The sequence below is a fragment of the Protopterus annectens genome, chromosome 1.part1, assembly GCF_019279795.1.
Source record: "Protopterus annectens isolate FY-2018-M chromosome 1.part1, PAN1.0, whole genome shotgun sequence".
NCBI classification, from domain to species: Eukaryota; Metazoa; Chordata; order Ceratodontiformes; family Protopteridae; genus Protopterus; species Protopterus annectens.
The window spans coordinates 37,592,994-37,606,465 of NC_056726.1; positions in this window are offsets into that span (position 1 = coordinate 37,592,994).

Sequence of the window (13,472 nt, forward strand, 5' to 3'; positions counted from 1 at the left end):
GTCAACACTCCCACCAGAGGTGACAACATATTGGACCTGGTCATCACCAACATGGGCAACCGGTGTTCCACACCAGAGGTCAACCCCTTGCTGGTTAGATCTGACCATAAACAAATCACTTTGGATATCCACATTCCGCCCTCACCCCTGGACAAGGAAACCAACATGAAAAACTTTTCAAAATCAAACTTCACATTACTTAAAATGGAGGTGGAAAGTTTCAAAGCCCCCATGCTAAAGGATAACGCTGTCCAAGCTGCAAAATCCTTTACTAATGCATTCTACAGGCACCTACAAGAATGCATGGATCGTGCTATCCCAAGCAAAACCACAACTCACTCCTCCAAGAAAAGGAAACCAGTTTGGTGGACCCCTGCCATAAACAAGCTATACAATAGAAGGAGAAAACTAGTACAGAAAAGAGTAAAATCCCAAGAAGGGAAGACATCTCTGATCAGTATCAGCAAGAAACTGCGATCCCTCATAAAGTCGTCCAAGGTGAGCTTTGAAAGAAAACTTGCCAAGGACTCCAAAGATAACCACAAGGCATTATTTAGCTATATCAAGAATCTAAGGGACAATGCTCAGATCTGCTCGGAGTTAGTGCAGAATGGCACAAAATACACTGAAACAACTGATACTGCCAACATCCTGGCAGACAGGTTCAGTGCAAACTTCACCCACCTCTCACCCCCAAAAGGGCCCATAACCATACCAGAAGAATTTAGATCCCCTGAAATCACAGACACTCAGGTTAAAATAGCCATATCCAAAGCCAAAAACACAGCATCAATAGGACCGGACGGTATCCTAGGCTCTGTCCTACACGAGCTCAAAGATGAATTAACCCCTCACCTAAACACACTGTTCAAACTCAGCCTCGCCACAGGCTACGTACCCATAGAGTTGTGCACAGCAACATTTATTCCGCTCCACAAAGGCAGAGCCACAACAGACCCCAGGAACTATCACCCTATAAGCCTGACTAGCTTGGTTTGCAAGGCTATGGAGTGCGTCATCATGGAACTCATTAACAGAGACTTTGGGAACCTCCAACCACTGGAGCCTACCCAGTTCAGCTTTGTTAAGGGCAGATCATGCCTCCTAAACCTGGTGGACTTCTTTGAGACAGTTACCAAGGCTATAGATGAGGGAAAGGTGGTACACACAGCCCACCTAGACCTCGCAAAGGCCTTCAACACCATTCCCCATTCTGGTATTATAGACATGCTCACCAGCCTGAACATAAACCCCTATGTCACAAGATGGGTTGCCAACTGGCTCATGGACAGAACCCACATGGTGAGAGTTGCAGGAGCTAGGTCTGACTCTAAACTGGTTACAAGTGGCATTCCCCAGGGCTCAGTTCTAGGACCCCTCCTGTTCAGCATATACTTCTGAGAGGTACAGACAAGCACAGGAGGACTATGGCTGACCAAGTTCGCAGACGACTGCAAACTAGGGGCTATAACTGACTCACTGGCTAACACAGACATCCTCCAAAAGGGTCTCATTGAGACAGATACCTGGTGTCAAAATCATGGCCTCAAGCTAGATGCCAAAAAGTGCATAGTTATTCCCTTTGGAAATAACAAAGTACCCACAAACTACCACATAGGTGGTAGTCCCCTAAATACAGAAGACGTAATAAGGGATCTGGGGACACAAGTAGATAGTAATCTCTCCTTTGATAATCACATTGTCAAAGTGGTTAGAAAATCCTTCTATGTGGCCCACCTAATCACAAAAGGGTTTGCATCCAGATCAAAATAGGTCATTGTGCCCCTCTACTCATCACTCATCAGACCCATCATAGAGTACAATGCCCCATTTGGGATGTACCTTACAAGACACCTGCAACAGCTGGAAAGATCAGAGAAGTACCTCACCAAGAGGATCACTGGCCTCAAACAGATGCCCTATGCAGCTCGACTGAAGAAACTCCAGCTGTACTCGGTTGCATACTGCCTGCTCAGAAGTGATCTCTGCCTGACATATAAGGCCATGTCCAACCCAGAATTGATGGACATGCTCCACCTAAAGAAAACCTTATCCCCTCAAGCCACACGCTCTAGGGATCTAAATCTCATCACAACAATAAATAGGAAGTGCTGGAGGGATAGATTCCTGTCTCAGAGACTTCCCATGCTTTGGAACAAGATTCCAATCTACATTAGGCAGAGCTCCTCGCTAGCACTCTTCAAGTGAAACCTTGACGAGTGGATGGGAAACAGAAAGTTTACCCCGGGGATCACTTCAGTGGATCTGCTGGACAGAAGCACAGGGAACTAATCTAAGGGGGTGGCGAAAGCCAACACATTCTAGCTAGGCTTATAAATGCCTTCGGGCAGATAGCCTAGTACCTACCTATGAACCTATGAACCTATGAGATCGCACTACAGTGCCGAAAACAGCAAAGTGACATAAGAGGCCAAGTGACTTCTTTCCCAGGGAAAGAATTTTCTTAAAAGCCGCTTCGTCATTTTGCGTTTTCGACATTTACAGTTCAACGAAGACGCATTCTACATAATGCGTCTTTGTTCTTCTGACAGGAACCCTATATATATATATACATACATATATATATATATATATATATATACATATATATATATATATATATATATATATATATATATATATATATATATATATATATATATATATCTATACATACAGAGAGAGAGAGAGAGAAAGAGAGGGAATATATTTTTAATGAAATCAGTTAAACACGCAGTTACTATAAACTGCGTTATTCAGGCTTACCGGCAGAATCGGTTATTCTCACCAAGCACTGCTCATGATTTTCCCTGTTATAGGAGATTCCTGCCTCAGCTCTAAAGAGAAGAAATAAGACAATTCTTGTTTACCTGTACTTCATTTTTTTTGCCTTTTACATGGAAGAAAAACCATTATTATTTCTAAGTCATTACATTCATTGCATTATTTGCTTACCATGTATTTGTTCAAATATTTAATAGTATCTGAATTCTCATACATTGCTAATCTTCCCTTTACTTTCATATATAAAGAAAAGAACAGTATTAATGGAACAATTCATTAAAAGTATTTATGCTTTGCATATAACAGTCTCTGAATATGGTTCAACCAGAATGTCAGACACACAGAACAATGTAGCATGTTATGAAAGTTGTCTTTTCTTAAGCAGTTCAAAAGTATGTGCGTTATAGTTTTCTTCCTTAACAATTCAAAGCATATAAAGTGACAATTTAAAAATGTATGCTGAAGAAATAGAGAGTTATTAATACTGGTCATTTCTTACTAAAGTGTGTGTTGGACATTCACTTCACAATGCAGCAATACTCCCAACTGTTCTCCCAACCTCCAGTCTAACTAGGATGAGGTAACTGACTGAGTTCAGCCATCTTGTACATGCACTTATACTTCTGGAAATAAATGACTTTTTTATACAGCTAATGCAGTAGGAAATATAATGTAACTGGTACCTAATTTAATGCAGTACCACATTAATCGTTGACAATTAAAAACTCTTAACTCAGGTCAGTTGGAATGTGGAATACGAGCATTACTGACTGTCTGAGCTTGCTCCCCTTCCAAACCCTTCTTAGTGGTTGTTCCTGGGTCCAGAGTGGTAGGGAGTTTCAGCATTCTGTATTATTTTTGTGGATGTCAGTATTTGGCATGCTGATTTTCGAGGGAAGGTTGTGGCGATGTGTAGACTAGCCTAGCCTTTTATGCCCCATTTTCCCAATTATCAATACTCACTATGACTTAGGTCAGGTATATGCTGCCCTTGTTCATAAGGAACATAGATGACAAGCCAGGGGTGAGTTTGTGATTTCCCATCAAATGCTCCAAACTGTATTTGAAAAAGCTTAGGGAAGAATTCTGTTTTACATGAATGAGGAGATGGTTCCAGAGATGGGGTAATCTCTGAGACGCACACCCATCCCTCCAACATAGGTTCATAGGCCCTTTGATCCTCTTGGTGAGGTACTTTTGGGGTCTTTCTAGTTGCTGCAGGTGTCTGGTAAGGTACATCCCAAAAGGGGCATTGTACTCAATTATGGGCCTGATGAGGGATGAGTAAAGAGGCACGATGACCTCCCCTGATCTAGATGTGAATCCCTTCATGATTAGGTGGGCTATATAAAATGTTTTTCTAACCACTTTGGCCACGTGGTTGTCAAATGAGAGATTGCTATCAACTTGGGTCCCCAGGTCCCTAATTACTTTTCTGTACTTAATGGATTACCACCTATGTGGTAATTTGTGGGCACTTTGTTTTTGCCAAAGGGGGTGACTATACACTTTTTGGCATTTAGCTTGAGGCCATGGCTCTGGCACCAGTTGTCTCTTTCTATGAGGCCCTTTTGGAGGATGCTTGTGTTGGCTGGAGAGTCGATTATGGTGCCCAGTTTGCAGTCATCTGCGAACTTGGTCAGCCACAGTCCTTCCGTGTTGGCCTGTACCTCCGAGAAATATATACCGAACAAGAGAGGTCCCAGGACTGAGCCTTGTGGGACACCACTTGTAACTGGTTTGGAGTCTGACATGGCTCCAGCAATTCTAACCATGTGGGTTCTGTCCTTGAGCCAGTTTTCAATCCATCTAGTGACATAGGGGTTTATATTTAAGCTGGTGAGCTTATCTATAATGCCCGAGTGGGGTATTGTATCGAAGGCTTTTAAAAGGTCCAGGTAGGCTGTGTGGACCACCTTCCCTTCGTCAATGGCCTTGGTGACTGTTTCAAAGAAATCAACCAGGTTTAAGAGGCAGGATCTGCCCTTAACAAAGCCGAACTGGGTAGGATCCAGTGTCTGTAGGTCCCCAATATCTTTATTTATGAGGTCCATGATGATCCTTTCCATAGCTTTGCAGACCAAGCTAGTCAGGCTTATGGGGCGATAGTTTCCAGGATCCGTTGAGGCACCACCTTTATGGAGAGGGACCACTGTTGCTGTACGCCACTCTTTGGGCACATATCCTGTAGTAAGGCTGAGATTGAACAGTAGTTTTATGTTTGGGTTTAGCTCTTCTTGGAGTTCATGTAGGATGCAGCCCGGGACACCGTCTGGTCCCATTGATGCTGTGTTTTTGCTTTGGAGAGGGCGGCTCTTACCTGAGCATCTGAGATGTCAGGGGGGCAGCACTCTGCTGGGATAGATATTTACCCTTTTGGTGCCGAGGGGAGAAGTTTGCGCTGAACCTGTCAGCTAGGATGTTGGCAATGTCTGTGGGTTCGGTGTATTTTTTGTCATTTTGGACTAATTCTGAGCATATCTGGGAATTACCACCCAGGTTCCTAACATAACTTAAGAAAGCCTTGTGATTATCCTTAGTGTCCTGTGCAATTTTTCTCTCAAAGCTGGCCTTAGACAATTTTATGAGTGCCCGAAGTTTTTTGCTAATACTGATCAGTGATGCCTTCCCTTTTTGGGATTTTGCTCTATCATTTAGTAGCTTCCTCCTTCTATTATATAGTATTTTTATGGCTGGGGTCCACCAGACAGGACGTCTGCCTTTGGAGGATTGGGTCTTGGTTTTATTTGGGATCGCATGATCCATGCATTCCTGAAGGTGTTCATAGAATGCGTTTATAAAGGATTCTGCGGTCTGGGCCGTATTTTCCACAGGCCCGGGGGCTTTGAAGGATTCCACCTCGGTTTTGAGGAGTGTGAAATTTGCTTTAGTGAAGTTTTTCACTGTGGTTTTCTGGGCAGGGGGTGGGGTCGGGATGTGAATATCCAGTGTGATTAGTTTATGGTCTGATCTTACCAGTGAGGTATACACTTCTGGTCTAGAGCATAGAGTCCCCATGTTGGTGATGATAAGGTCCAGTATGTTTTCCCCTCTTGTGGGAGTGGTAACAAGTTGTTCCATAGCATTTGAGTTTATAAATTCTAGGAACCTTTGGGCTAGGGTGTTGGAGCTAGAGTAATGCTCCCAGTCTATGTTTGGGTAGTTGAAGTTGCCCAATATAATGGTGTTTGGAGAGACCTTCATATTTCCAGTGTTCTCAGGAAGGCCGAGTGGGGTTCCTGGGTTTGGGAGGGTGGTCTGTAGCAGGCTATAAACTGGAAGGCAGTTTTACCCACTGTTAGTTGCACATGGATAGTCTCTGATGCTTTGTGCTTTGCCACCAACCTGGAGGTGTGGGTATCTTTGATTAATATCGATACTCCCCCTCCTTTTGTGGTTCGTCCAAGTTTTGGGGCGAAATGCATGGTATGAGGTATAACCTGGTAGTGCTGGGGTGCTCTCAGGAGCCCTGAACCAGGTTTCTGTTACTGCACAGATATCGATGTTCTCCATGCTAAGGAGAGTTTCGAGTGCATGCATCTTGAGGTTTAGACTTCTGGCGTTGAGTAGCATTACTCTTAGTTTCTTATCCCTTGTGATACCTATGGAGGTGGGTTTGTCTTTTGAGCCTTGCCTAAAAAAGGCACTATGGGGGTAGCAAGAGCCTTTGCCAATATCCAAAAGCCCAGGGGTGACAGGTGCAAGCCGTCCCTAGCGAAGCATCGTGGCATGTTTTGTTTATGTCACAAATGAGGTTCAGATCCCTGGATCAGGTAATGGTAGTGCTGTTTATTTTGCAAATGTGTAACAGATAAATCACAAATGGATCAGAGAGTGCCTTATAGGTTAGGCATAGATCATCCCTCAGTAGTCTGCAGGAGACTGAGTACAGGGAGAGGAAATTGAGGTAGTGCTCATCAAATTAAAATTAGTTCCATCCAGTATCTTGTTCCAGTACATTTTATTGGATTGGCTTTGTTTCATGCTGGGGCTGATTTTCAAGAGGGAAGACCATTGCAGACCTCCATTCCTTGGGGTGAAGCCTGCCTGGAGGCCATGGCTGAATAGAGATTCTAGTGGGACCAACAGATTTTCTTTAAAGCTATTTAAGAGGCACCTTGACATATTATCAGAACCCAGTGATACAGTGTTTTTAGTTTTGGAGAGTGCAGTGAGAACATGTTCCTTAGTGATAGTTGGAGGAGGATTGGTAGAAGGTATTTACTAAGGGGTAGCTAGGAATTACAGGGGAGTGAAATTAGACCTATATTTATCAGCCAGTAAATGTGCTTTATCCTCTGGTTTGGTATAGAGAGTTCCATTTATTATTAATTTACTACCCTATTGAGTGCTCCCCTTAAGCTTGCATACATTACTGAAGATGCCTTATGGTTGTCCTTAGTCCAAGAGGCTATTTTTGCCTCAAAGTTGGCTTTGAGGGACTTCATTATTTCCCTGGATGTTGCTTGTTGAGACTGATGATGAAGTTTTTCAGTCTGTTGGGCACAGCCCTTCCTATTTTTGAACAGAAGTTTCTTTCTTTTTTTGTACAATCTATTTATAGTGGGAGTCCACCAAGGGGATATGTTTTTGGAGTTTGTCCTAAGTTTATTTCAGGCACACTTCTATCTCTTCACCCTTCTTGTGAAGTAGCTGGTCTAAATATATTTCTGTGCATTTATTTATATGCTTGTACAGGGTTTCTGTAAACACTTCTGCATAGGCCAGAGTGTTCTTTGATTTTTGTGGAGGGCTTGGAATTTTGTTATGCCATCATTTAATAGGAAGTAATTAGCACTGAAAAGGTTCTTAAAGGATCTGAGGTTTGCTGGGAGTTTAGGGCTAATATTTACTTCAAGGTTAATCGATTAGTGATCAGACCTGATGAGTGAGAACGTTACACCAGGGAGTTTGCAATATTTGCTCATATTTGTGGATATCCGATCCAAGATATTTGTACCCCTAGCAGTTATGCAGATTAGCTTTTCCAGGGTGTTTTTATTGAGCCTGCATATTAGTGATTGCGTATGTAACCCAGTTTGTGGAAGGATAGTAGAAATCACCCAGGAATATGGTATTGGGCTGAATGATGAGGAACTCCAGTACATTTAAGTATGCAGTATGTTTATCCTCGGTCACAGATGGGTACCTATAGCAAGGATATGATATGGGACTTTACCTAAAGTTATCTGGACATGGAGTAGCTCAAGTATTTCATATTGTTTGAAATATTTTGAGGTGTGCTAACGTTTATGTAGATTGATACATCTCCACCTCTTGTCCATTCTTAAGAGGTAGCTGGCTAAATATGTGGTAGGCATTATACCCTTGTACTGCCAGGGTGCCTTCCATGGTTTTAAACCTTGTCTTAGTAACTGCACAAATCTGAATATGCTCCAGGGTGAGGAGCACTTTCAGGGAGTGGAGCTTCTTGCTGGGACTCCTACCAGTGTACAGTAATACCTTTAATTTATTTTGAGTAGAATTCACTATGGCAGAAGTTTCATCAGACTGGCATTGCCTAAAAAAGGCACTATAGGGTGTATAATTCTGACACACAGTAAATCAAATGCTACATTCTGGTAGCCCTCATCTCCTAATTCCTGCCCAACAAATACATTCCAAGAAACAGCTTCTATCTTCAGTTCCTACTTCACTGAATCCATTAGTAAGATGATGAGTCCTGTCCCCTCTAATTCTAACACTATTAATCAATCTGACCCCTCCTCTAGTCAGAATTATACTAACTTATTTTCCCTTAAACCAATACCTACCAGCTACATTAAATCTCTACTTTGCAAACTAAAACCCTGTTCTACATCTGCTGATAATATACCTCCCTACTTCCTTCAGATAGCAGCAGACTCTCTAGCCCTCCCAGTCCTTGTACTGATAAACAGTTGTATCTCTGAATCAAATGTTCCCTCTATCTGGAAAGAATTCTATACTCTACCTATAAACAAATGAGGTAACTCCATAGAAATCTCCAATTTCAGACCCATAGCCATCCTGTCACCTCTCTCAAAAATATTAGGAAAAGTTCTGCATAAGCAAATCATGGTACACTTACTTCAAGAAAATCTGGTCACCCCCACACATGGCTTTCATCCAAAACATAGCACCACTACTGCACTCCTATCCTTTGTCAACACAATTTCTCTGGACAGAGATAAGAATAGACTAGTCCCATGTTTATTCCTAGATCTCTCTAAAGCATTTGATACAGTCTCTCACTCCTTTATTCTCGACAAACTCACTAACCTTAACTTCTCTACTCTACCATTACCTGGTTTGCTAGTTACCTCACAGATCGACTACAATTGGTAAAACGTCTCTCTTCTCTATCCACTCCTCTCCCTATCAAAATAACTGTTCCCCAAGGATCTATTCTTGGTCCACGACTCTTCAATATCTTTACTAATCTACTCTATCTCTCCTGCCCTCAGTCATACTTCGTCCAAGGTACAGCTGACTCTACAGTCATCACTATTGCAGGCACCCTCTCTGACTTAAATTCTGTTACTCAGAAATCCTTCAACTGTGTTGAAACCTTGCTCTCTAACAACCAGCTACTTCTGAATCCTAAAAAAAGCAAACTCTTACTTTTTCTTCCGAAAATCCTAAACCACCTTAAATCCACTTTTGCTATCCATTCTCTAAATAAAACACCTATCTTAGATAAACCCAACAAAAAAACTTCTAGGGGGTCATGATAGATGGCCAACTGAAATTAGATTTGCATATTAATAATTGTATTAAGAAACCCCATCAAAAACTTGGCCTCTGATACAGAAATAAAAAGTTCCTATCAAAAAAAGCTAAAGTCTTCCTCTCTTATGCCTATCTCCTACCAAGTCTATTGTACAGCTCTCAGATCCTCACCAACCTCCAAACCTCTCTCTTAACTAAGCTAAAAACTACCTATAACAAAGTGGGCAGATTTGCTGTGAATAAAGCTATAGATCTCATCACTGTCTCTCCTTAAAACACTTAAAATGGCTAGAATTACCCCACCAGCTTCTCCTCTCTCAGCTTTAGATTATTCACTCTGTCTTGTACCAACCAACTTTCTGTCCCAGCTTGTCTCCTCTAATCTCCTTCTACACTCCTTCTAGGACTCTTTGAAGCTCACACCAAGACTTACTACAAATCTAAAAAACCAAGAGCAAAATTGGCCAAAACATCTGCAGCTACTATCCTTCCATTTCATGGAACAAACTCCCATTGGAAATTAGATCACTTAAACAACCCAAAGAATTTAAATAAGCCAGCAAAGACTACCTAAAAAGTTGCTGGTCATGCCACTGTATTCACCCTTCATAAACTGTCTTCCTCTCCTTACGTAACTTGCTGTCTGCCCTCATTGGTTTTATTTCTGTTATATGTCAGCTCTGTTAGTCATTTTTTTCTAAGTAATCACCTGTCATTCAATCTTAAAAATATTTCTACTTATATACTACCTGTATGATCTTTACTACCTATAGCTACCTTGGCTGTACTTACAAACATTGCATACTGTTTCTGCACATATCTTACATTAAATGTCAATGTAAACTCTGTAAATAATTTTTAAAATGTTAATGTTTTGCTTATAATAGTATTTTCATTTAAAATGTTATTGTAATTTGTGGAACTTTTCTCCTCAGGCCTCCACTGAAATAACGCTATCAGCTCAGCTGGACAGACCCAGTCAACAAGTGTAAAATAAATAAAATAAAATAAATAATGTGTTGGCCAATATCCAACAACTCAGTGGAGACAGGTGCAGACCATCCCTGACAGAGCAACATGGTCTGTTGATCATGTCTTCCCAAGCCGACAAATAATGAACGTCCTTAGATTGACAGGACTGACTAAACCAATTGTAAAAGTCAACCATTTTCTGCTTATATTGTGGTATCACCCTTGGAGATGATAGAATGCTGTTCAGTGCTAGGCTCATACCTGACTGTAACACATAATCTGAAAGTTGTATTCTGTCTGTCTTCATAAAGTTCAGGGAGGTATGTGTCAGGTTGTGGACTATGAAAGAGTCATACTGGTACTTGTGGTTCAGTGTCTTGAGTGCTGTGTGATCTGGAGGATCCTTGCCCCTGATAGATGCATGTATGATCTGGAGAATCCTTGCCCCAACAGTCAAATTACCATAACTGTCTCATGCTCAGCCTGGTGAGTGGGACATCAGTGAATCTCACAACAAAGTCTTCAATGACCAGTATATTGGATGTGTGGCAGTTTGCCTTAAGGGCTCAGAGATTTTAACATTATGAGATATGGTTGTATGTGTTTGGGAGTATTGTCTTTGTAGACTGTTTGGGAGGTTGTTGAGGGCAGAGTATGGGAGAGCATTGAGGCTTGGGTAGATTGCATTTAAGAGCTGGAAGATAAGTGAGTTTATGTGAGTGATCAATGTCAGGTGTAGTCTATGTGTTACTCACCATCTGTTTGGAGATATCAGTGTCTGTATGCACAAGCCTTGCCTCCAAAGACATAGTGTAATACATTTCTCACATACTGTGTCAGTCTGCTTAATAATATGATGGTTCTCAGTAAACATGAGACAATTACTACATTGTCTCAGGATTTCCATTTCCTCCAGGCTGGCTACAAAAACATTAGAAAAGTGCACTTCATGGTTGTGGATCCTTTTTTTTATGATCTATGAAGGGTAGTGCAAGACGGGTTTGCAACTAACTAAATTTGGAGTTGCTGGGCTGGGGGAGTGGCCTAGGGTTTATCTAAAACAGTACTCTTGGAGTAATGCTCCTCAAGCAGGCAAACTAGTTGTTTTGCACTCAGGTAGATACCTCAGAAAATAGCAGTGGAAGTTTTGTATGGAAAATTACAGCTCTAGGTACCTGCTTTCATACATGCTGCTACAAACCACTGCTGCACAGCTCAGCACAGCTCAACACAGGTTATAAGATATGAGCTAAAGAGAAATCTAATCAATAAATAGTGAAAATGTAGTATCTGTGTATATACAGCTCAGATACTGCAGCAATTCACAATTCTCCCACTAGTGTTTGTAATGCTACAAGTCTAAGGCCTCCAGACCAAGCAGAATGCAGACAGTAAAAATGCAGCAGAAATATAATAAATGAGGCTCAGGTCCTACAGCAATTCGCAATTCTCTAACTATTGTGAGTGATACTACAGGACTGTGGTCCCCAGACTAAGTTAAAAAATACAACAAGCTGACTTTTGGTTAAAACAAGGAAAATGCAGTAAACAGCAATACACAATTCAAATTAACACTCTAAATATTACAGTGTGCACTAATTGGAATGGGATGAGATGAAACAGTGGCTAAATCAAGCTTTAAGAGTCTAATAGGATTGCCTTATCAGCCTGAGCTATCAGTGGTCCATAAAATTAGCACCAGGAGGGGCTTCCAAAGTCTAATTTGCAGTAGGAGTGAGCAGCTAAAAAAGATGGCACAGTGGCACAGTGGATTGCATTGTTGCTTCACAGCAAGAGGCTCCCCAGCTTGATACTTCATCTGAGGTGCATTCTGTGTGGAGTCTACATCTCCTCCCTGTGTTCATGTGGGTTTTCTCTGGGTGCTCCATTTTCCTCCCACATTCCAAAGACATGCATGCAGACTGGATACTCTAAGTTAGCCATATGTGTGAGTATGTGGTGTGGAAGAACTACTGCAGCAGGGCTAACCACCTGGTGGCTTAAACCTTGGCTCTAGATGATTGTCACTGGTGAAGTGACACCCCAATTCCATGTGTGCAAATGGGAAAAGGGGTTGTGAATGGATGGATGGATGGATGGATGAATGGATGGGTGAGCAGCTAAAATGTCACCAAGTTTAAAAGCATAGCAAGAACTGGTAGAGTGGGTGGGAAAAATTAATGCAGTCAAAGAGCAGTTTTAAACTCAAGAGTTCTTGTAAATGGATAGGAATGCACCTGGATACCTTAAAATCTGTTTCACAGCTCCTCCTGCTAATTAGCTACATCTAATTTCCATTCAGTCAATAAATGCAAAAGGAATCTTTCCTAACTGACCTCAGCCAATAACTTTTAGATTCCAAGAAAAAAAAATATTTGCAGGAAAACAAAATTTAAAATATAACAAACTGAAAGTAATGGGAACATCCAAACCTTAAATGCAGAAAATCAAAAAAAGTCAATGCAGCCAAACAGCAGTATAAAACTTAGATTTTTTTTTTTAAGTATGACAACTGAATGTTATTAAATCTTTCATTGTAGCATCAAGGATGTATATTTATCTATCTATCTATCTATCTAGTTATCTATATATGTAAATATGAATTTTTTTGAGGGGGTTGCATAAATACATATACCTATGTTCATGATGAGCAACCTTTATAAACTATTCAGTGGGTAGAAGTGACAAGGGTTCTAGATGAGGTTAGTTGAGCAGAGGTTTCACTGTCTGGTTGTGCTAACTGTATTACGTATGAATCTATTTTGTTTTATGTGAGTATCTTCAAATACGAGCATATCTGCACATTCCTGAGGCATACCAGAAAATAAATTCATATGCTGTAGATGACTGCAGACACTGCAGCTCTCTGTAGTATGCTCGCATGAATCTGAGTCTGCTTTCATGAGCATCCAAGAGCAATTGACATCCATACGTGTATGTACACATTTAAATATTACTGATAGTCACAGAGATAAATTGCATACAAAATATGCAAATGGACCTGC